Source organism: Amblyomma americanum, chromosome 1 (assembly GCF_052857255.1).
Source record: "Amblyomma americanum isolate KBUSLIRL-KWMA chromosome 1, ASM5285725v1, whole genome shotgun sequence".
Classification (NCBI taxonomy): domain Eukaryota; kingdom Metazoa; phylum Arthropoda; class Arachnida; order Ixodida; family Ixodidae; genus Amblyomma; species Amblyomma americanum.
The window spans coordinates 443,954,696-443,980,516 of NC_135497.1; the positions used below are offsets into that span (position 1 = coordinate 443,954,696).

Consider the following 25,821-nt stretch of genomic DNA (forward strand, 5'->3'; position numbering starts at 1 on the left):
GTGATCGGCACACTGGTTCCGGCACCCTAGTCTCGCACTCTCCGAAAAGAGCTGGTTGTGCTCGTCCCTCGCATGCGTCGGGTATGACTTCGCTTTGGCTTGGCGTTAGCCTAGTGATATTGTTATGAAGACTAAGAAGAGGGAAGTGGCGCGGGACGGAATGCTCGTGCTAGGCCCTCAGCCATTAAATCACATCTTCATTCTGACATGTTGTGCTTTCCTTGGCTTGCCACCACGTAACAATATCTTCCTTGGAGCAGCGTGGCAACGTTCCCTCGCGACTCGCACCTTTGACAGCTGCGCCGATCTTGCCAAGCCTGCCCTGTGTGCACCTGCGTGCGTGCTGGTGGTGTGGTGCAGCAGGGAGCATAAAATGCGCGAGTGAGTTTTTGTAATGAACTTTGGTACCAAAGTAGGGGTGTACAAATTACGTGGTTAACTGTGGTAACAAAAGAGGTCATTCCCGTCTTTAAGTCCGGTAACAAAGATTCTCCTTTAAATTAACGTCCGATATCATTAACCAGCATACCTTGCAAAATCATGGAACACGTCATCTATTCTCAAATCATGGACTTTCTTGACGCTATCAACTTCTTTCATCCCTCACAACACGGGTTTCGCAAGGGTTTGTCATGTGAAACTCAACGGGCCGTCTTTCTTCATGACGTTCACTCTAACCTCGACCTAAATTTACAAACTGACGCTATTTTTCTAGACTTTGATAAAGCTCCCCACAGGCGTTTACTGCTAAAACTGCATCCTAACGCCGTATTGTGGATCGAAGAATTCCTTTCTAACCGCTCCCAGTTTGTTCTCGCTAACAGCCAGTTCCAACCCTCTTCCAGTAACATCAGGCGTACCCCAAGGTTCTGTACTTGCTCCCCTCCTATTGTTAATCTACATAAACGGCTTACCCTCAAACCTGGTTTGCAATGTTCGTCTGTTTGCAGACGACTGCGTTATTTACCACACGATTTCCAACACCTTTGACCAATCACAGCTCCAAAACGACATTGACACAGTGCATGCCTGGTGCGACGACTGGCTAATGTCGCTTAATCCTAATAAATGTAAACTCGTATCTTTTCACCGCCGGCGTAACCCCCATATTTTCCCTTACTCCGTTGCTAACGTTCCACTAGAATCTGTATACTCATACAAGTACCTAGGTGTCACCTTGTGCCAGGATCTCTCCTGGCGCTCTCATGTAACGAACATCGTCGCATCAGCTAACCGGTCATTGGGTTTTTTGAAACGTCATCTACGGCAAGCCCCTCAAAGTATTAAACTTCTCGCCTACCAATCACTCATTCGACCAAAACTAGAATACGCGTCTGCTATCTGGAGCATATCTCAACATAACAAGCATATCTCATCAGTTCACTAGAATCTCCAAAATCGCGCCACGAGGTTCATTCATTCTGCCTATTCATACGACATCAGTGTATCGTCACTTAAACGACAATCAGGTTTATCAACTCTTGCCCATCGTCGTCGCATTGCTTCTCTTAGTCTGTTTCATAAGTTTTTTTACAGTTCCCTCGGACAAACACCCTACATCACACCGCCCGCTCGCATATCTCATCGCACCGGCCATCCACTGCATGTGTCATGCCAACGCACCCGCACCGTCACTTTTTCCGCATCCTTTTTTCTTCGCCCTGCTAAAGACTGGAATGGCCTTCCCCACGACGTTGATGCCATCACCTGCCAATCAAGTTTTGTGAACAATTTAAATATGCATTTCATAAATATCATGTAAGCAATCATATTCAACCTATATTTGTACTCCCACCCCTTATGTAACACCCCCAAAGTGGGGTCTTTAAGGTAATAAAGTGAAGTGAAAAGGAAAGCTCTCGTTACTGCTTTGTAGAAATGCCTATGGAAAAAGTAGTTTACAATTTCTGTGCAATCTCGTGATTTTGTGGTCGGAGATAACAGCCCATCAGTTTACACTGGCATTGTTTCTGCATCACTTTGAAGTGTGTACATGTGTTGTTGGGCACATATTTCTACTCATGGCAAAGCAGAAATGTGTGTATGGATTGTAATGCTCATACGTGGCTCACCAAAGGCCAGATTGTGGAGCATTTTCTGAACACATCTACTACTAGGCTGGATTCAAGCACATTCTAATGCATAATTACTTGAATGTATAGTGGGACACTGCTGCATATCCGGTTCATGAATATATAATATACTTTACAGGGCTTTGAACATATACTTTACAGAACCCTAAGCTAACATGCGAAGCGTGTGCCATTTTTAAGGTTGCATTACCTCCTAGAAATCAGCGTGTAAGTGGGCAAGTATGCGATGGTCGGGGTTCCTTAAGCGTGACAGTTTTCAATTGCAGAAGTAAAAACCCTGTCGCGTGCTCTCCCCATGTTTTGGGAGATGTTTTGTTTGTACACAGTTGATCGTTGTAACGAAGTCGAAGAGGCCCTGCGATTTCTTTGTTGTAGCGGCACGCGACCTAGGTTGCAACGTGTCGCGTGCCAGTTGGCTTACCTGCCACATTATATACTGAGGGCAACAGGGCAACATAGTTGGCATTTAGTGTGTTGCCGGTGCGCGTTGTGGGAGCCTTCAACAGGAAGTAAGTACCCACCACACGGCCGGATATACGTACACCAACTGAATATGTCAGCCTTGCCAACTGTCACCTGTTTCTTCCGCTGCCCGCATGAGCTCGGCGCCCAGAAAATGGGCCTTGGAATATCATAGAAGACGGGGAGCGGCGTATACAGAATCGTCATCAGCCTCACTACGCCCACTGCAGGGCAAAGGCCTGTCCCTTATCTTTCCAATTAACCCTGTCCATCCGCCGACCTAACTTTCTGCTACCTCATGCTACACTTACGCTCTCTTGGAATCCAGTCCATTACACTTAACAATCATCGTTTGTCTTGCCTTTGCATTACAGGCCCTGCCCAAGCCTATTTCGACTGGGATGACATTAACCCGCATTTGTTCCCTGACCTACACTGCCCCCCTTGCTTTCTCTTAACGTTGCACCTATCGTTTTCCTTTCCATAGCTCGCTGTGTTGTCCTCGAGTTGAACCCTTTTCATTAGCCTCCATATTGTATACTTTTCTCTTGAGGGATTTTTGTAAACTGCCATTCATGATCTGAGATAACTTGCACGCTCCTCCCCATTCTTAATTTTCTAGTTGCGTCACTCTTGAGATTAGGATGTGCGGTCACTACCTGCCTTAGACGTAGTCCCTTACCACTTCCAGCACCTCGCTACCAACTGTAAACTGCTGTTCCCTTAGGACTGTTGGGAACATTTGTTTTGTGCATATTAATTTTTAGACCCACCGTTCTGCTGTGCCTATCTAGCTAATTGATCATACTTTGCAGTTCATCTCCCAAGTTACTTAGCAAGGCAGTGTCATCATCAAAGTGCAGATTTCTTATGTATTCTCCATTAACCCTTTGTTTCCCAGCGGCCTCATCTGAGGGCAGAAAGTAACGCGAGGTTCCAAATCTCGTCTGTGACCCTAAGCTACCAGATTACATTCACATATTCGCTCCACATCAACGTTTCATGAAAGCCTCTAGATCCCAGCAGTTGCTGCCAAAACAAAAGCAGCAGAGGAGAAAAAATAGCGTCCTCCAGTAGTTGCACGAGGTATGTGCGTGCATTTTAATGGAATTTTTTCCTTGTCTGCAATTCAAATCTAGCAATGTGTTGTGAAAGTTTTGTTAGGGGAGTTGTCCTTGGTGCGGCCACGTTTCTCGCCAGCAGGACTGTGAGGTTACCGCTGTATCTGTAGTTGGCACGTGGTTCGCCTCGTTGCCGGCGCAGTGCATCAATAAATATGTGTAATAATTATGAGACGGGGGTCATGCTTGCTTTCAGTCGGATGTACTCGTGATTTCATTTGCTTACAGACGTGGACTGGGTAACAAGAAAATTGTTTTCGAGTGGCCCAGTGGCATTGAATGTTCAGATTTGCGAAGCCCTGATTATGAATGCAATGAAGCGCCGAGCAATAGAGAAACCATTGACATATTTTCAAGTGATTCATCTCACAACCAGGCTTCAGAGGTGGAGCAATCGACAATAGTTGAAAACAAGGTGAAGAAAATATGGCATTGGTTGAAAAGGACATCGCTGTTAAGGTTACCCAACGAGCGAGGTTGTCCCGAAAGTCGCACCGAACAAAGCTAAAACTCCACTGAGCATGTTTTCAACGCTCTTGGATGAAGTTATGGTTGAGCACCTAAAGTTTGAATCAAAATGTTACCTGACACAGGACAAGAGAAAGGTGAATTGGAATAATTTTGTACATGTCTGTTGTGCCTTTGCCATTCATGCGCATATACTGTTCACGGCTGCTATACCAGTCGCATGTTGCTGACTGCATGATTTGAACCGTTTTGATGAGATAATCTCTCTTCAATGCGTGCAACAGTGACAATGAAAAGAAAATGGGGAAACAAGGGTATGACCGCCTCTACCGAGTGCGGAGCGTGCTCATTAGATTCTATGAAAAGTTTCTCAGTGCAGCAGGAATGGAACCATGCATAGCTATTGATCAGATGATTATCCCATTAAAAGTAGGAAAGTCTGTGATGAAGCTGGAGAAATGGGGCTATAAAGTCTGGGCACTTGCTGGGTGGTCTTACTATGTATGTAAGCTACAGCTGTAGGGAGACAACCTAGCAAATGGGCCAAATGACATTCGGTAGGGTATTGAAAGTAGGAAGGTCGTGGCCCACCTCGCAGAGCACTGTGCCGCGAAAGAAGTGTTCTGTGATAATTACTTCACGTCAACTGAACTACTTGTTGAAATGAAGCACCGTGGACGCGGTTGCACTGCAGCACTAAGAAGTGGAAGGACGCTGCTGCTCGCTAAAATGTAAAAAACTGCTAAAGTCGGAAGGTCGCGCATCGTTTGATCCCCGAAAAGAACGAGACAGCGCCGTTGTTGTATGCCAGTGGTATGACAACAGAGCGGTCACTGTAGGATCGAACATCCACAGTGTAAATCGTGCAGGATTCTGCAAGAGGTTCGACCGAAAAAGCTGTATTTGTTCACCTTCCATGACCTAGCTTAGTGCAAGTCTATAATCTGAGCATGGGTGGTGTGAACCGGGCAGGTCAGCTACTCGCGTTGTACAGAAACGTCCTGAAAGCCAAGAAGTGGTACAAGAGAGTCATTTTCCACTCTAGATCTTGCCGATGTCAACAGCTGGTTGCTGTACAGAGTCGTGAAGAGTTCAGAAATGCGGCTTTCTGAGATCAAGCTACAGGCCCCTCTTGGCCTCATGAAGGCAGAACTCGCCACGGAAGATGAAGAGCCGCTGCGAATGTCTGCCTCTGTGTCGACCAGGGCATCGAGCATCCCGTATGCAGTAAGGTATGATGGGGTACGTCACATTCCGGCAAAAGTGCTTCAGAACAATGCACAGCGTTGCAAGGTACCGAATTGCATGCGGCGAAGAAGGGTACATTGTAAAAAAATGCAAAGAGTACCTGTGCATTGATGAAGATGGACGAGAAAATTGGTTTGAGCAGTTTCATTGGGAGCAGCCAAGTATTCCTAGCGTACATGTATGGGTACACTTAATGTCTGGAGAAATAAATCTAACTGAGCTAGTTCTTTGGTGTTCTTTTATTTTGGTCTGCATATATATAGGTAGTTGGGTAGGTTAACTTTAGCTCTAGCGCAAGGGCTTTTATGCAGTTCAGATGAGTCCATCTCTGCAATGGTCGGTTGCCCCTATTCCATGGCCGCTGCATGCTGCCGTCAGCTGATGCAGCCTGTGAAACAAACTCTTATCCCCAACTGTTCCCAATCCAGGGCACGGAATACCACCTTTAAGCAGGCGGTGAATGGAATTGCCAAGGTCGTGTCTCCCTGCCTGACACCCTTCCTCATTGGAATTTTTTCGCTGACTTTATGGAGGATAATGGTAGCGATGCAGCCGTTGTAGGTATCTTCCAATACTTATACGTAACGCCCTTCTACAGCCTTGTTGCCGCAATGACTGCTCAGGTTTTGACTGAATACTAGACATCTTCCAGTATTCAGAATATTTGGCTGCATTTTCTAGGCGCTGAAGCCGATATGGGCTGCTGTAAAATGGGGCGTGCGGCTACGATTTCTTCACGGGTGCCCCTTTCGGTCGGCACTGCCGCATAGCTCACGAGTACACGGGACACAACAGTTCACCGCATGGCAGGATTGTTTTGTGGCGAATGTGTGCGCCAGGTAGTGATGCAGCACTATCGATGGTATAAAAAACTATCGACAGTAATAATGATAATACTATCGACAATAATATCAATAATACTTTCTAACTGTCCCAGCCACCTTTTAAACTGAATTGACCCGCTTTTGCGTCTCAATTTAAAGTGGTAGTCATTTTATTTTCTCTCACAACCCTGACAGTTATCTTTAAAATTGGTTAACGTGTATACAGCTCGGCGTGTAGAAAAATGCACTAGGCTTGCACAGTGCATGTGCCATGCTATCACGAGCTGCAGCAATTAACGTTCGTTCTTTTTCTTGCGTCGTCCTGTTGCATTCTTCGTCATGCCATCGAGTGCCTTCGTTGCGATGTGATACATAAATAAATATCTGTGGAACTTCCTGTGATCTGTGACATTTTGCTTATATTTAACTTATCTAGCTATAGTGTATCAAGATGTCCTTATTATTTTTTGTTCCATTGGAAATACTTCCGAGGTTTGAGCAATAAACCACTGCTACGCTTACAACCTCACCACCGACGAAACGCTTGATAAGCATGGCCATACATTTGCACTAGAAAGATGTGACCGCGCATGCTGCAGTGAGGGTGCAACAGTATTTTTCTGTTACGCATCAAGCCATGCATACATACTTGCGCAACTAAAGAACAGTTTCCGTGCCATTCACATGCCGCAGCCTCCAACTCTGCACGTAGCGAGCCAAAAATTCACCCCGATGCCCTTAGTCTTCAGCGGCACGACTAATGGGTAAACCCAATTTCCTTTTACGTGTTTTCTACCACGTTTTTGTTAGTTCTTTTCCCAAAAACCAATCTGAATGAATGACACCTTGTTGAATTAAATTCGTAGTAAAGATGTTACAAGGTTCTTCCTTCTTCGCACCTCACTTCCTTCGAGGTTCTCGCTTATTTGGCATTGGACCTGTAGCCGACAGCCAGGCTATGGACGATCGATGACAGACAGACGAACGAAGAAACTGGACTTCATACACAGAAACATCAGGGGCTGCACACTCAGCTACCAAAGCTGACACAAATTAACGCTCGAGCTCCACACTCACCCTTCACGGCTTGCAGAAAGCCGGGGTCTGCTACTCCGCTGCGCGAAGCCTGACCAAAAACTCCGATAACATGACGCAACGCGCTCTTAAATAACCCAGTTCAATACTTCCAGAAGCGGGCGCTGGAAGAGAGAGAAGGCGGTGCAGCACACGTTAAACTACGTCTCCCCCGAATTCTGGAGTGCCCTAAAACCATCCGCGCGAGCCCTACTTCGCCAAGGTCGCGGGGAGGAGGAGGTCCTGGCCCCTCTGCTGTGATGCGCTTGCAGCCGCGCGCGCCTTCAGAAATGCCCAGGAGATTTCTTTTTACGATTCGATGCGCACGCTGGCACCGACTCGCGCTGCTACAGCGGCCTTACATTCGTCTTTGTATACACACTCCTAGCTTTCGTACTGACGCGGGTCACCGCAGACGAACGCTAGCTCGCATTTTCTCTCGTTTCTTTTTTTTTTTTTCGTTGTGCTTCGGTTATCGGTAGTCCAGCTTCTCGGCGCCTCGCAGTGCTTGCGTGACGTCAGGACTGGTTGGTCAGGAAGGAGGCGTCGGATGGCGGCGCGCCGGGCGCGGTTTCTTCAATGGGCGGCAAAATGCAAAAGCGGCCACGCGATGTGCGATATCAGTGCGCGGTGAAAAAAACAAAACAAATGTTCAATCCCCTAGCACGCGGATTTGTTTTCGGCATTCAAGCTAACGGATGCCGGATCACATAAATCATCACATAATTCACATCACATAATTATGTATTCGGATTATTGCCCCAGTGTAAACTATGTGGTCAAGATAGGGCCGACTTAGCTCATATACTGCATGAATGTCCACGGGACACACCGCCGATGGACCTTCAGCTCTCGAACCCCGAAGAGTGGGAGGTTGCGGTGCTCAGCTCCGACCCGAGGACCCTATTCCGGGCCGTGAGCCGAGATTTGGAAGTCGCCGAGCCCCAAGGGCTCCTGGCCACATCACGCGACCGGCAGTAAAGCAGGGAAAGAAGAAAAGCGCAATGGAGACCCCACTCGATCTGCGAAAGAGCACCTTTGAATGAATTTTGACTAAAAGTGTTTACCACCACCAGCTTTCTCATGTTTTGCCGAACTTATACGAGAACGCCAAGGAGAAGTTGCGCGTTACGCTGACGTCAACAAGCCACTGTGCCATATCAGCAGACATGTGGACATCATGCACGGCTGACAGCTACCTGGCAGTCACGTGCCATTTTCTGCAAGGTGCCACTATGCGGCCTGCGGTGCTCTCCGCTGCAGTTTTTCAGGGAGCGCACACTGCACAAAACGTTGCCGACGCCATTGCTGATGTGGTTGAAGATTGGCGTATTCGCAAAGCAATCACTGCTCTTGTCACCGACAAAGATAAAAGGATGATTCTTGCAGCTCGTCTGTTAGGTACCGAGCACTTACCATGCTTTGCTCATACGCTGAACCTCACTGTCCAGGATTTGCCAAAAAGCAGCGAAGAATTAGCAGCCGTGCTGCAAAAGTACAAGGACATGGTGCACTACGTAAGGTCCAGCTGCACTGCTACTGCCAAGCTCCGAGAAGAGCAAGAGCGTGCTGGTAAGGTTCCGCCGCTAAAGCTCAAACAGGAGACACCGACACGGTGTAACAGCGTCTTTTGCACGCTTAAAAGGATCTTGGAGGTCGGAGAAGCTCTCACTTTAACGCTTTCGAAGTTACCCCGGGCACCAAGAAGATATAATGCTCATCGAGGATGTCGTGGAAATACTGGAACCGTTTGAGGAGGCCACGAAATTGCTCTCTGGAGATGAGTACACTACCATTTCCTTGATCGTTCCTGTGGTCTGCGGTATTGAACGAGAGCTGGAAGAGCGTGTAGGGCCTGCGCTGAAAACATAAGTTGGTAAAGAAGTGTTACGCGAATGCGTCTCCTCCTTGCATAAAAGAATGGACACTTACGAAGAAAGACAGTTAACATCTCTTGCAACACTGGTGGACCCACGACTAAAGGAGAGAGCTTTTTCACTTAAAGCAAACGCAGACCGTGCCAGTGCTTGTTTGGTCGGTGAACTAAGCCGCCAGTTGTCAGAAATCCCAGCTAGTCGTTCAGTTGAACCATCTAGACAGCAGGTGGTTTCAACCGAAGTCTCGGCAGGAAGCCGAATTTGGCGGTTCCTTGAGAGACGATAACAGGAGCCCTCAACCGCAACCTCTAATGCAGAGTTAATGGTTTGCCAGTACCTAGAGTTACAGCCACAGGAAAGGAAGAGCAACCCATTTGAATTCTGGAAATCATGGCAGTGGTCAACAGCACCGCTCTCTGAAGTGGCTATGAAGTACTTGTGCGTTCCAGCAACGTCGGTACCGGCAGAGCGCGCATTCTCATCGGCCGGACAGATCATTTCAGGTAGAAGAAGCAGGCTGAAGGGCAAGAAGTTGACATGCTCGTGTTCCTTCACCAGAATGCTTGGCCGACGCATGATAATTAAGTGGACGTAGCTGTTCATTTGTAGCGGACAGGAAGCCTCTATAAGTTTGCGAAATTGCACTGCACAAATATATATACTGCATTTTATGGTTTTGAAATAAAAAATCAACAAATAAATTTCTTGGTATGGTGTAGTGGTTAACTTTTGAGTGTAAATGTAAAGATGAACTTGCTCCGGGACTTTTTCTGCAGAATGAAATATTTTATCAGTCTACAATATGTTTATTAAATGCATGAATTGAGCATTGCAGACAGTCAGTTGTCGTTGCAGACACGGGGGTTATGGTACTTGGCTGCTGACTAGAAAGACGCGGGCTCGATTCCGGCCACGCCGGCTCTATTTCGATGGTGGCGACAGGCTAGAGGCCTGTGTACTGTGCAACGCCAGTGCACGTTAAAGAACCACAGCTGGTCGAAATCATTCGGACTGCACAACGCACCCCTCACAGCCTGAGTTTCTTTCGGGGATTAAGCCTCATAAACCGTGAAACCAACAAAGTATCGCAAATGTTTTGTCAATATCGCTGGGCAACGAATGCAAAATATCGATAGTGTTGCTGTCGATAGTTTTACTATCGACAGTCTTACTATCGATAGTCTCACTGTAGACAGTCTCGTTATCAACAGTCTTACTATCGATAGTACTATCAATAGTCTATCGACAGCAGCACTATCGATAGTTTTTTCACACTATCGATAGCTTCCAAAAAACTATCGATAGCAAATTTTCCGATAGTTTTGCATCACTAGAGCCAGGCCAGAGGCAGTGATAATGACCGCCTTCTGGTCAACGGAAATTGTTTTGAGTTCTCGTTTTCCGCCGCTTGACCCCATTGGCGGATGAATTGATTGGAACTTTTATTTCCATTAGAAAAAAGGCGCCTCCTTCCCCGCTCCTGGAACGCAGGCCTGGGAAGACAGGGAGTCGCGCGCCCGAGGACTAGAGGCTGGCAGGGAAGACAAGCCTAGAAGACCCTGCTGCGAAGGGTCTTCCACCCCTGGGGATTGCGGGCACGCCCAAATTATGTGGTCGAGGGTCCCCCTCGCCCCTCAGTGTTTGCACTGACCGTTCTCCCTATGTTTTGGTAGCACGTGAAACGCCCAGACCGGTATCATTAAGGTGTTAGTTTGGAGCCGCCTCCACGCGACAGCTTCTCTGTTATTTAGGCCAACATCTGGCGGGGGTCTACGTCCCAATTTATAATGTTCGATGATTTCCCCGTAATTTTGCAGACGCTCGTCGTATGCCCAGTGTGCGGTTGGCTCGACGGCTAACCGGAAGTAGAGAGCTCGGGCTAGCTCGTGAGCCGCCTCGTTGCCAGGGACGGCAGCGTGCGCGGGTGTCCAAATTAACTGAAATTACCTATTCAGCGTTCTTTTGGTCAGGATTTTGGCCGTTCCGGTGATATCCTCCCGTTTTCGAAATTTCGGGCGGCAGTTTTGCAGTCGCTAATATTAACCTGACTTTTGTTCCTACGCAAGTGAGCGCTATCGAAACTTCCTTGGCAGTCTCTATGTTGCGGCCTCGGGTGGCTGCCGCGCATACCGGCGCCCCTCAGTCATCGACTACCCGGGTGTTGTGTCCGGACAACCAGCCCGGATTCCAAATCTACAAGATGCAAAATTTCTCCTGCGAACGCCCTTGGACAAGCCCGGTGCTGCGCCGCAAGGCAACAGCGCCCTATGGAGAAGCATCGGCGAGCGACATGCCCAAACGTGCAGCAAATTGCTAGACAGCCAGGCGCCGGTTTTCCTTTCCCCCTTGAAGTCACCGTGCGCGGCAAACTTGAAGCAGGTGGCCAGCGCGGTCGCTGGTTGGACCTCTCGGACGACCGTCAAGTGCTGGCTTTGCATAGGGCCGTTTTAGTGACAACCGTTTCTCGGGGCTTTATAAGCCCCAACGCTGCCGCCTGGAGAGCACCTCCGACCTACAGAGAGACCGACCCACCGTGAGCCGAGTGCCGCTCACGAGGGGAGTGAGATGTGTGACGCGCGTTGGAGCCTCACCGGACGTCGCCGTGCGAGAACAGTCGCGTTTGCTGTTAGCTCTCGGCCCCCGAGCCGATCTTGTCCTGTATAATGACCTGTACATAGTGTATAAAATCCATTTTGTTATTCTCACCGACGCCTGAGGCCCGTTTCACATGCATGCGATTTTCCCCTGCGACAGTGCGAATTCTGTCGGTCTGCGACTGGGAGGGCCGTCGGTCTAGTCGCAGACGGCTTGCGGTCGAGTTCCGTCCGGTTGGTATTCAGTCGCAGCGTCGGTGTGTTCGCTCTGCGACTGACCATTGGGGAGCGCCGAGACGGCGTGCGACGTGGGGTCACGTGGGAGCTGTTGCCGCGGTGGAAGCAAAACTGATTATTCTAATCAAAACATGCGAAATATTGCCATGCATCTAAAAATACGCTGGTCATGAAATCATCAACACATTTCGTGTGACATTTCTGTCGCGTTTAATAATGGGTTGCCTATGCAAACATCGAGAAACCTTGCCTGTCCCTCCGACCAAATTCGTTGTGTCGGTGTCGCATGTGAAAGCAGTGACCGAACATCGCACTGCGGCCTCACCGACTACACCGGATATTTTCGGTCCAGTCGCAGCATGTGAAACGTGCCTGACTCGGGGTCTTCGCTACCGACTTGAGAACTGGCAACGCTCTGTCACAAAACTGGTGGCGAGCGCAACGGGACCATCTCAAAGTCACAACATTGGTGGCAGCGGTGCGATGCCAAACATGGAGTTTTTTCTTCCTCCATAATGCCAAATCACAACATGATGGCTGCCGCGGATACCGGCGCCCCTCGGCCATCGACTACCCAGGCTACCTCCGCACCCGTTCTGCCACTCGCCGCATCGACATAGGGGACTTCCATAGCTTCCATATTTTCGAACCTTCGCTGTAGAGCTTCGGCTCGTTTGGCACTTCTTTCTACTTTAATTTCTGGGTGCATGTTTCTATAAAATGGGGGATTGCCAAGGCGTTCCTGCTTTTCCTACTAATTCCGACTTTGCTTTGGATCCCTCTGTCTGGCTCTAGTTCCACTTTTGCAAGGGTCACCCTGGCCGTATCGGTCGTACTTAGTCTCTCTAACTGGGAGTCTCGCACTGCCTCCGCCAATACTGTCCACGTGTTGTGCACCCCGAGTTCAAGCAGTCGCTCGGTCGAGGTGCCCATGAGCAGTCCTAGCGCCTTCTTAACGCATCTCCGGATCAAGGAGTCTAGTTTCTCTTTCTCTCCGGTTTTGATGTCGAGGTAGGGCGTCGCGTAACTGATTCTATTTATTACGTATGCCTGGATAAGTTTTGATACGTTTTTCTCCTTGAGGCCTCTTCCTTTATTCGCGATCCTCCTCAAGAGCCCGAGGGTTTGCATCTCGTAGGTTTCCAATTTCATCGGGGCTTCTCCGTTATGCCCGTGCGATTGGATGACCAGCTCCCGGATCCTGATCTGTTCTAGTTTTGCTACCGGTTTGCCCTCTTCCTGAATATGAAAGTCTCCGCTGTTTTTGCAGCGAAGGCATTTTGGGCTGTATACGAACAGCTCCGATTGTTGCGGCGAGCACGAAAGTCCCCTTTCGGCCGCGTATTCGACAATGATGTCGGTCGCTGCCTGCAGGCGTTCCTCCGTATTCGCATCGCTCCCCTGGTTAGTCCAAATGCCGATGTCGTCCACATACATGCTGAAATTTATCCCCTCGATTTTGTTGAGTTTCCCCTGGAGTCCTCTATCACCATGTTGACTAGTAAAGGCGATAACACTGAGCCCTGCGGTGTGCCTTTGCTTACTAACTCTATCGTGGGAGAGTAAAGTTTGAAATCTCATGCAGGCTTTTCTGCCCGATAAGAAGTCTTTGATGTAGGTGTACGTTCCCTCCCCGACTCCGAGTACTGCGAGCCCTTCGAGGGTGGCGTCATTTCTGGCATTGTCGAAGGCCTTGGTGAGGTCTAGGCCCAGAATCGCTTTCGAATCACTTTCGTCTTTCGATCGCGAGTCTATGATGTCATGTTTTAGTCAGAGCATCACGTTCTGCGTGGACAAGTGTGGTCGGAAACCGACCATCTCGTGCGGCCACAGGTTGTTTTGCTGTATGAAGCACGTTAATCTTGTCTATTACGTGCTCCATCAGCTTCCCTACGCATGAGGTTAGGGAAATTGCTCTCAAGTTTTCCAATCGGAGGTTTGCCCGGCTTGGGTATTAGCATTATGTTTGCCGTTTTCCATTTATCCGGCAACTGGTCCGTTTCCCAACCTTTTCCTATGATTTCCGTTAGGAGACTAATGGATTCATCGTCCAGATTGCTTACAGTATTTTATTTGTGATCCCATCAGGGCCCGGGATTGATTTCGTGCTCAGTCTTACGATTTCTGCCCTCGACTCGTCCTCCGTGATTGGGGCGTCAAGGGTCTCGTTGAGCGCCCCACCGTAGCTCGGGAGGGCGGAGCGTTTGGTATCCCCAAAGTATGTCTTTACAAACTTATTCGTAAACTCTGCGTCATCTCCTTCGAATTTGTCCGGTCCAGCAGATGCCTGAGCATGCTCCACGTTTTGGAGAGATTCATGCCTCCCTCCGTTCCGTCGCATCTGGTGCACCAGTTTTGTTTTAATTAAATCGCTTAGCTCTCAATTTTTTTGTTATGCCTCACGATCCGTCTTCAAGGTTCTTGTTCCATTTATGTTTTTTTTTCAGCCTGCGTTCCATGCTTTCTTTGGCCTCCCACGTGTGCAGAAGTCGGCTATCCGCTATACCGGGAGCATCGTCCCCCATTAGCGTCCTTGACGCCTCCCCAACGTGGCGTCTGAGTGCCTCCGTCCATTCCTCAGTTTTCGATCCATTCTATTGCGCGGTTCCCCTGATTTCTGGAAACTTATCGCATTCCCTCACGGCCAGTTGGCACGCCGTGCGCGTCTTAACGCCATCTTTGACACCCGAGACGATAATGAAATCAGCTCGCATAATATATGTAGTGACACCAGCCTCTACAAATGATTCCTTTCTGTATGTGATCGTCCCGAATTGCGTTCAATATAATGAACTCCAGCCATTATAAATTCAACTGGTCTGAATGGCGAAACAAGACGGTGGTTTTTCAAGCAAAGGTACGTTTAGAGCAGTGCTTAGAAAGACGGGACGAGGGCGTCTTTTTAAGGAACAAAAAGTGCTCTCGCAGTCGCACATTTAGGCAACGGCCCGTTTGACTAATATAGGTCCGACCACAAGAGAAATGAATGTGGTACGCCACTCCTCTCACACATGTAACGTAGCCGTTACCATGCTTCACAGTGCATCGCTTTTTTCTACCCCGCATGCTACTGCGGACAGCAACCCGAGTATAAATACTGCTCACTTTTTGGTGGGGCAGAAAACAAAGCATTCACGTCATATCGGTTACCCACATTTTTCAGTTGGTGCGAAAACCGATGTACATAAGGAACAACCGCGATCTTTTTCTCTCTTTTTTTGACTCCTCTGCACCTGGAGGAGAATATTTATTAACAGCTTTAACTTTTTTCGACGCCTTTATAGAAGCCAGAGACAAGACATACTGTGGGAACCCCGCCAACCAACCGATTCAACTGTTCCAAAAAGCTTTCTTTCATAGAGTGAAAACAGGACTTCTACAGTGACGAACCTAAGCAAGCGACAGCAATTCCACATGGGGGTTTGTTTCTTCAGAAGACTGACGTCTGCATCAGATCCAAAGCGGCTCCCGTCCTCAGTGATATCTTTCTATCTAGAGTTGATTCCTGTGTTGAAAAGAATTTGAGTGGCCTTTCAAATAAGATTTTTAGGTATGTCGACGATTATCTGGTGTTTGCTGACAGACATGATTTGACAAGGCGGGTAGTGGATGTGCTTAAGCTTTTTATGGAGTATGGGTGTGGACTGCAGTTTACATTTGGAACGCCCACCAATGAATAACAATAAAATAATAATTGGTATTTGGGGAAAGGAAATGGCGCAGTATATGTCATATATCGGCGGACACCTGAACCGCGCCGTAAGGGAAGGGATAAAGGAGAAAGCGAAAGAAGAAAGGAAGTAGGAGGGGCCGAAGTGGAGGGCTCCGGAACAATTTAGACCACCTGGGGATCTTTAACGTGCACTGACATCGCACAGCACACGGGCGCCTTAGCGTTTTGCCTCCACAAAAACGCGGCTGCCGCGGATGGGTTCGATTGCAGATACCTGATACCTGATTTAATATCTGCTGCTGGTCCTTGGACCCAAGATATTGAACTTATTTTTAGAATATGGCAGAGGAATATGGCACGTTTGTTGGGTGTACTTACCGCGGTTAGTGAAACCACTTTTAAATTTTAGGTCTACCCATTCTAAAATTGTAAAATGTGGAATTGCTGTCAGCTGCTTACGTTCGTCACTGCAGAGGTCGTGTTTTCACTCTATAAAAGAAGGCTTTTTGGAACAACTGAATCGGTTAAGGTTGGCGGGGTCCCCAGTGGATGTCTTGTCTCTGGCTTCTATAAAGATGTTTAAAAAGTTAAAGCTGTTAATAAATCTTCTTCAGGTGCAGGGGAGGCAAAGAAAAAGGTCGTGGTTGTTCCTTATGTGCATCGGTTTCCGCACCAACTCAAAAATGTGGGTAACCGATATGACGTGAAGGCTTTGTTTTCTGCCCACCAAAAATTGAGCAGTATTTGTGCTCGGGCTGCTGCCCGCAGTGGCATGCGCGATAGAAAGAAGCGATGCACTGTGAAGCATGGTAACGGCTATGTTACATGTGTGAGAGGAGTGGCGTGCCACATTCCTTTCGCTTGTGGTCGGACCTATATTGGTCAAACGGGCCGTTGCCTAAATGTGCAACTGCAAGAGCACTTTTTGTCCCTAAAAAGGCCGCCCTCGTTCAATATTTCTAAGCACTGCTCATAATGTAGGCAATAAGCCTTTACTTGATAAAATCACCATCCAGACCACATGACTAGAGACATTGCTGAGGCATATCATATCTGAATTTTTAATTCCTTACAGCAGCTCTGTGCACTGAGAAAAACTTGCTCGAAGAACGAGCGGCTTTGAAGCCTTGCCTGAAGGCGCGCCCACTGCTGCGCATTGTGAAAGTGATTCGCTTGAAGAATACCGTCCTTGACTTCGATAAAATCACCATCCACACCACTTGACTAGAGACATTTCTGAGGCATATCATATCTGAATTTTTAATTCCTTACAGCAGCTCTGTGCACTGAGAAAAACTTACTCGAAGAACGAGCGGCTTTGAAGCCTTGCCTGAAGGCGCGCCCACTGCCGCGCATTGTGAAAGTGATTCGCTTGAAGAATACCGCCCTTGACTTCGATAAAATCACCATCCAGACCACTTGACTAGAGACATTGCTGAGGCATATCATATCTGAATTTTTATTTCCTTACAGCAGCTCTGTGCACTGAGAAGAACTTACTCGAAGAACGAGCGGCTTTGAAGCCTTGCCTGAAGGCGCGCCCACTGCTGCGCATTGTGAACGTGATTCGCTTGAAGAATACCGTCCTTGACTTCGAACCACCCCGTTCTCATGAGGGAAGACTGCATGGTGAGCAGTCTTCCCCAGCAGTGTTTATTTCTTTATCCCAGAATCGCTAAAACAGATTCGCTGTGGCCAAAAAAAAAGGGAAGCAATATCAGTCAATCCGCCTTTTACACTACAGGAAAGCGCATGCGCTCTTCTCCTGGCGGCGGCGTCGCGAAACAACTTGGAAGTGTCACGGCCGGTCTCTATTGTTTTTTTAGGAAAAGAGATGACTCAGTAACTGTCTCATTTCTCTCGATGAAAACCCGAACCGCGCCGTAAGGGAAGGGATAAAGGAGGGAGCGAAAGAATAAAGGAAGTAGGAGGTGCCGTAGTGGAGGTCTCCGGATTAATTTCGACCACCTGGGGATCTTTAACGTGCACTGACATTGCACAGCACACAGGCGCTTTTTGCGTTCTCGCCTCCATCGAAACGCGGCCTCCGCGGCTGGGTTTGAACCCGGGTAGCATTTATTTCTGCGCTGCGCCACCGCTGGTCTCCGTAAGAGGGCGCTTCGAGCCAACCCTTGCTAAATTTAAGAAGTTCATTGAGGGGCTTTAAGGGTGCCTCGATGCGCGCGGCCCCTCCGCTGAGGCATCCATCAAGGGTTAAATGGGCTTTACCAGGATGGATGGATGGACGGACGGACGGGTGGGTGGATGAATGGATGGATGGGGATAAGGCTGAACCCTTTAAATCGGGCGGTGGCTCAAGCCACCTATCCATGACTCATAGAAATTTTACTCTTGTCTTAATTTTATCCACCAATCAGATAACTTTCGCTTGGGGACTTCTATCTGCTTAAAATCTATTTTTCCTTCACTGTCCTTAAACCCCAATGCTTTGAATAAATCAGCTTCGCTGCTTCCCACTGCAGGCTGAAGCCCTTTACAGAAAAGTATCAAGTGTTCAGCCATTTCCTCCTCCTCTCCACACGCACCGCACAACGTGTCTATCTCGTGGTACCTGGCTCTATATGTCTTAGTGCGCAAAACTCCCGTCCTGGCCTCGAATAACAAAGAGCTTCCCCTACAATTATCATAGATATTTTCTTTGGCAATTTCCTGCTTAAAGGTTCGGTATGTTCCCAGTGCCGATTTCGTCAGCACCCCTGTTCCCCACAGAGCTCTCTCTGTTTCTTTAACCTTTTTCTTAACCGATAATTGCTGATTTGCCCCCCTACTAGGCTAGGGTAGGGTTAGTGTTCCTGTATATGCTCCCGCAGGGAGCAGAGTTGCGCGAAGGTCCGCCATTTTGTTCCAAGCTGTGCGGGAAAGCAGCTCCTCGAGCGCACAGGCGCTGGGATCATGACGGGGCTGGCGTTGTAGAGCAGTTTGCTTTTTTTTAAAAAGCTTACAAACGGCGCTCGATTGCGGGCATCCTTTTTTCCTTTTACTGTCTCAGTGCTTAGGGATCGATGCTAAGCCTATCATACTTCGTTGAAAAAAACGTCCAGAAATAATCTGATTTGACGAAAATATCATACAGCATGACAGAAAGATCGCGGAATGACAGCGATAGCTCGCAGTACGGACATTAATGGCGCAGAAATGCTTAGAAATGAAAAACCTGCGTGAGCTGTGCGATGAAGAGAAGTGCGGCAGTGCATCTCCCTGCAGAACCACATTGAAATACATTATTCTATAGGGTTGCGACCGTCGATGTCGCACGAAGCTTGTGAAACCACGCTGCATACGATGTGAATGCGGGCAGTCTAAAGCTATGCATTTTGCACGCAAGTAAATGTAACCCACTAAAGGCACAGATATCGCAAATTCGCGCGCTTATCTTTCACAAAATATACGTATCATTTGTTGCTCTGACTTCTAGCCCTCAGTTGCACTTTTCCTATGCCATGGTCATCTTTTCAAGCCAAACACATCACGTGTCGTACTTCTTTAATATCCAAAAGTTAGAGAAGCCTACCTTAAGTCACTGCAGCTGAATTGTGTTATACGAGTTTCCAATTAAGGATCTCGAAAAGTGATATCTCTTTCTGGTGCTGTTATTTAATTGCTCGTTCTTCCTTAAGCACTATAGCGTTTTCTCTTGACCTACTTGAATTATATGTACCTTCACTGCATTATGAAATATCTTTGTTTTGGAGTGCTCTATGCTTTTAGTCAAGGAAAAATAATTATCTGAATATCCAATTTTGCTTTTTCAAGTATTTCATGGTATTTTTGTTCCCCTCTCCTCCAGTGTTAACATCCATGTCAGTGGAACCTTAAGGGTATTTTTAACAAATAAAATAGTTAAAAAGCCTAGGCAAAGCTTGTTCTCATGCTGAGAGACTGGCCTCCCACTTCTGTGTTGTAGACTGGGACTAGAACAAAATTTCACATAGAGTTTGCTTGTCAAACATTCTTTATTTCACAAAACAAACAATTTCTGCAAAATGCTGGAGGTGGCAGCAGAATAAGCAGACGGGCGGGCAGCGGCTGCACATGAGAAATGATCTGTCACGTGCAGCCAGGTTAGGAACAGAATCGTTGTTCAACTTGTAGCGCTGCTGGAAAAATGAAGATAATTTGTTGATGAGTCGCCGCATGGAGTTTGAGCGTGCCAGCTGAACAATTTGTAATTTATATTGAACTGTAATTTTTGTCAGACTAGGCACATAGCCAAATGATGGTTGCAACGCCGGAGGGAGGTATGAGACAATGGAGGTTATGTGGCTAAGTGAGTCATGCAAATACGGTAAGGTTGTGCTGTTTATTCTCTTACCTCGAATATTCGGGTTCATTTCGGGGCTGCTTTCACGCGTCCCATACGCAAAAGCCAGCGCAGTCGCTGACGTACGACTGACCGTCCGGACGGCACTGCGTAAAAAGCTTTTCCGCTTTCTGTACGGTTCTTGCAGCTTGGAGCACTGCACCCCGTCATAGTTGGAGGCTGCCGTCACTGCACACTATCAAAATATATGCAACTGGAGCGCACGGAAAAGGCCGGAATACACCGCAGCCGACCGCACCGAACGCGTCCGATCACGATGGCAGCCGAGAGGGTACTGGGGCTGGCGAGGAACCGCCGTTGCGCCTGGACAGTTGGCTCTTCCACTTCAAATGGAGCAAACGTCGCCTGCGGAATCACGTGACGGCCGCTCGGCGAATGGCGTCAAGAGCGGCGCGAGGAAAACAGTCGCGCAACTCTGCTCCCTGCGGGAGCATATACAGGAACACTAGGTAGGGTTGGCTCGCAGCGCCCTCTCGCGGAGATCAGCTGTGGTGCAGCGCCAAAATATAGAGCCCCCCCCCCCCCCCCCCCCCCGCTCGAGACCGGCCGTGACACTTCCAAGGTGTTTCGCGGCGCCGCCGCCAGGAGATGAGCGCATGCGCTCTCCAGTCGTGGAGGAGGCGAACATGCGATTTCGCCGTGGCGGTGCTCCGAGGAGGCACATGATGTCACAACGCGCGCCTCGCCGCGGATATTTCTGTCTCTCTCGCTCGCTCCCTAGTCACTACTGCGCATGCGTGCCATAGGTGTTCCCCCGCTGCGCAGCGCCTTTCCTCAAAATCCAACATTCAATTTCCAGTTTCCGTTTTCCCTCCATCCTTTATCCCTTCTTTACGACGCGGTTCGGGTGTCCACCATGATATGTGAGACGGTTACTGTGACATTTCCTTTCCGCAAAAACCAAACAAAACAAGTGAGCCGACGGCGTTCATAGAGTTCATTGGCGTTGACAATTTTGCAAAGGCCGTTCATTTTCACGAAAGGCGCACAACCGGCTCCGTGGAGACCTCAATCTCGCTTTCATGTACGTGGCGTTGGTGCCCAACTGCAAAAGACTGCTTTGATTGGGTTCCGCACAGAGGATAAACAGCGCACCCTCCCTGCCACCCTGGGAGGTGGCATGCGGTTAATGGTTGATCGCGAGAGATTAATAGCAAATGAACGCTGCGGCCTAGCTATTGCTGCAGTGCCGCATGTCAGCCACAACGCTGTCAGCGCTAATCCATTCAGGCCACATCTCTCTCACCACCGCCGCATGTATCAAAGCAAGAATGAGGCGTCCGCATACCCAGAGAGCCAGTTACGCGCCGTCTAGAACATTGTCAACGCCAATGCCAATGAACACAGTGAACGCCGACAGCTTTCGCTTTGTATATCCTGGATTAGCTGAGCTAATCCACATTTTTTTACAGCGAAGCTGTATACCTCGACCGTTCAACGAAATTTCGTGCCGTTGTCACCAAAAAAACCCAGGAGTGGAAAAGTATATCGAGATATGTGAGACAGGCGTCGTCTCCTTTCCTTAAAACCAATATTTCAATTGATATTCCTTCCCTTACGGTGTGGGTTCGAACCCGACCGCGGCGGCTGCGTTTTTATGGAGGAAAAACGCTAAGGCGCCCGTGTGCTGTGCGATGTCAGTGCACGTTAAAGATCCCCAGGTGGTCGAAATTATTCCGGAGCCCTCCACTACGGCACCTCTTTCTTCCTTTCTTCTTTCACTCCCTCCTTTATCCCTTCCCTTACGGCGCGGTTCAGGTGTCCAACGATATATGAGACAGATACTGCGCCATTTCCTTTGCACCAAAAAACCAATTATTATTATTATTATTCCCTTACGGTGTGGTTTGGGTGTCCACTAAGATATGTGCGACAGGCGTCATTTCCTTTCCTTGAAAATTGGTTTTTGGGGAAAGGAAACGGCGCAGTATTTGTCTCACATCTAGGCCGGCACTCGAACCGGGCCGCAAGGGAAGGGATAAAGGAGCGACTAAGAGAAGAAAGGAAGAGGCGCCGTAGTGGAGGGCTTCGACCACCTTGGGATCTTTAACGAGCCACTGCGGCGCGTATTTCCTTTCCTTAAATTTTTCAACGGGCCAGGCGCCGCGCCGAACAGACGATTGCGTTCCGTGGACTCCTTGGCAATGCCGCAACACGCTGTCACGTCCGGCTCCTAAACACGAATCATAAAGGAGTCGTAATGTAGAAAAATAAAGAAAAGTGTAAAAAATAAGTAATAAAAAGTAAATAAATAGATGATTTCTCCTCCCAAGGCGACGCCAAATCCAGCGCACAAACTGTCGGTGCACCGTGTACCTGTAACGGCTGCAAAAAATAGTCGCTGCGTTATGATGGTGATGTGCGAAACGCAAAAAAACATTTAGTTACAGAACCTTGAATCAGTTTTTCTATTAGTTGTTCAATATTAGTGCCAAGTGCCAGCAACTGAGGTTCCTGGCTAGGTGTATAGAGAATAAGAGAGTATGTAGCGATATTATGTAGGAAGCTATATTTTCACTGCTTTCAGATTTGCTGTCAGGATTGCCAAAATTTCAACGACTGTGCTGAAACTTTGAAACTCAGTTCATACTAAGGTGGCTGCATTCAGACTGTATAGCTGCAAGCGAAATGGTGTCGAAGCTAGGTTTGAGGATCAAGCCAAATGTGGAGTTTAATGCAAGAGACACAAATGTCATCACTGAAACTGATACAGGAGTGGAGCATGACAATTTTGCAAGTGCCTCTCTTATATGATCGAACATGCAGCATCCAGTTACATTTGGATCTCTGGTGCGTTGACGAGGCCGGTCTGTCTTCCAGTAGTGGTGGTGGTAGTGGTTTTTTATTAAAATAGTAGTAAAAAGGAAGGAAAATATTTTTGCTAGCCCCGGCATCTGCCATCGATACTGAAGCACCTGAGCTGGGGCAGCGGAAATAAAGGATAGTAGGCAGAATGGAGAAATGAAATGAAAGAGGTGAGGGGACAGGAAGAGAGGATAGGGGGAGAAGTAATGTATACAAACTATTTACACAATAAGAAATGTGTCCAGGTTGTGCGCGTGATTAGTTCATTTTAGAGGAATTAAAACACGCGCACAGCACTGTGTTGGCTACAACTGGTGTGGGGCGTCCAGTTATTAATCGTTCAATGTAGAACTCGCGGAGCGTTCGGTCACTGCGTGTAACTACCTGACAGAGAACAGACGGGACGTCAGGCCCGTGTGTTCGAGGAATGCACAGAGGCTCATCAAAGTTCGCTCACGAGTGCGCGCACTGCCCTGCGGCCACAATAGCGTCTTGATGGAGTCTGGCAGTATGCCCTGCGCCCAATAGGCCGCAAGCATATCGCGACGAGCATCTCGAACGCGGCACAGTGAAGGAGCAGGTGTTCTAGTGTTTCCACTGCACCGCATCCGTCACACACATCACTCGTCGCGATTCCGTTACGCTCCCGTCGTTCCCCGGGCCACACGCAGCCAATGCGTGCGCGGAGGATCATTACACGTTGCGACCGTGTAAGTGCGCGACAGCCGGTGATACTGTCGATGCGCTCACCTCCTGCGATGCGTGGATCGGGGTGCTGCTTTCGGAGATGGTCGTGGATGGCCGCACGCACGTCCTCCAGAGCAAGGGGCAGACCGCTGGCAGGTAGTTGATGTGCAGTGGTCGCGAGCTCGTCAGTTTCTTCGTTTCCGGCGGTGCCGCAGTGACCGGGCACCCACTGTGCACGCACGGTGCATCCTCTCTGCGCGAGGCGCTCGATGCGCGAGCGAATTTCCCGCACTAGTGGAGTACCGCGGCCGTTAGATTGCAGGCGGCTGAGGGCGGCGCGGGCGGCGCGGGAGTCGCACAGCAGAGCACTCCTGGGCGGCAGAGGGCCGAGGGTGAGCAGCAGGTCCAGCCCGAGCCGCATCCCCTTCAACTCCGCCGTGGTGGAGGAGCCCAGGAAGGTTGCGTGTTGCTGGATGTGCAGTTGCAGGGCGGGAATGGTAGCCGCCGCTGCAAGGGAGCAGCTGTCGCGGGCCACTGAGCCGTCGGTGTACACGAGGAGATGGTCCTGGGGCTCCTCCTGTATGACGGCTTGACCAGCTGCTGCACAGCACAGAGGGGTGTGCTCCGCTTTCCCGCGATGCCGACGATCTCTCGCTGTACCTCCGAGGCAGCAGGCCAGGGCGCGCAGGAGCCGTAGGTGCCAGATATGCAAGTTGCAGTGCGTAGATGTTAAGGCACCCCTGTACAGACGTGTTGCTGCTGGTGATGCACTGCGCACACTCGGGGATGTGGGCAGCTACTTCAGGTATTTCACGGCAGCACACAGACCCGAGCACGGTGTCCATGGCGCGACAGCGGCCGCATTCACACCTACGATAAACGTCGTTATTTTTATTATTACTACTATACTACTATTCAAGCACGCAAAACTGCACTTGCAAGCCGTCGCGCCCGCAGCTGAAGGCAATTCCGGAAATAGCGCTTTGTGCATGCACCAGGCGCGTTTTTGCGAGTTATCGAATTAGCGCACGCTCGCCACATAGGAATCATGCGACACACGCAAGATCGTGTATTTCATGGAGCACGAACAAAACAATAAAAGAAACGAATAGAGGTGTGCTGGACCGCCAAAATTATACTCCTCAATCACGCAAAGTCAACGGCACTATACATGTGGGGGAGAACACGTGCTAACAGTTCAGGGAGAAATGGCATCCAAACGGCGTAATGGGTGCTCGCGACAAAATATGTACGCATTGTTTACGCAAACAGCAAAGGCCGAGCTACAGCATGCGAGGTTGTACGTGTTAGTGGACTCGTTTTTTTTTTGTCCTTGGCGACGTTTGACTGGCAGTGACTGACATAATGGCAAACAGATCGGACACTGCAGCTGGACGAAAACAAACAAAAATCCCTTAGACGAGCAGCAAAATAACGCGACAGCAACACTGCTTACCAATTGAAGTCTATACGCTCGGCGTCCGTTGGCACCACCAGAACTGCGTCGGGCCAGACGCCTGCCTCCTCTTCGGAATCGCCGGCCAGCGGGACAAAAATAAAGTGGTTGTAGTTGTTGTCCACATAGTATGGCACAGGCCCACATAGGGGAATTGGCCAAGAATTTGGGGCACAGAGAGTTTTTGAGGTAAATAATTCCTGGACGAAATTAAAATGAGTGGTAAGAACTTCCGGAAGAAGTAAACAAAAAGCAACAACGAAATGAAAAGGGAAGTGCATAACGCACGCAGGAGATCGAGACTGATGCTTATAGCCGAGTAGGTAAATGATAATGATAATTGTAAGAATAAAAATAATATTGAAAAAAAAAATTAACAAGGTAGCCGTTTGATTCCATTAAAAAATTTTGCACGGCAGTAAAAACAGACTTGTGGCTGTACCCAAGTATGGTGGCTCCTTACAACAAGACTGGGTTGTTCAAACAAAGGCCAAGCTGTTGTAGAGGTTTCTCTAAAAACCGTCTTCGCATCATGTTGTACCGTTGACAAAACAACAAAAAATGGTCTATGGTTTCGTGCTCACCACAAAATACGCAGACGGGATTAAGCGCCAACCAAGACCTGTGCAAACGAAAAATTAAGGGACGGATCCGGCAGCGGAGCCTTGATAGAGATACCTCAACCTGCCGTGAATGGCATGATTGCCTGCTCCATGAATACCTCAGGTGCAGGTAATCATCAGATCTTAAAAGTGATTCAGTTGTCATTCTTAACAAATTTTGTCGCCAGAACCCCGCTGCTATAATGTACGCTGTAGCGGGAACGATAGGTAGAACGGGGCCATTGAGGGACGCCTTTG

At 48.7% G+C, this 25,821-nt stretch overlaps 1 pseudogene; it reads left to right on the top strand.

Annotated features, from left to right (window-relative positions):
- The first annotated feature begins 8,459 nt into the window (after positions 1 to 8,459).
- On the top strand, positions 8,460 to 9,453 carry LOC144125549 (E3 SUMO-protein ligase ZBED1-like; annotated as a pseudogene).
- Positions 9,454 to 25,821: the final 16,368 nt, after the last annotated feature.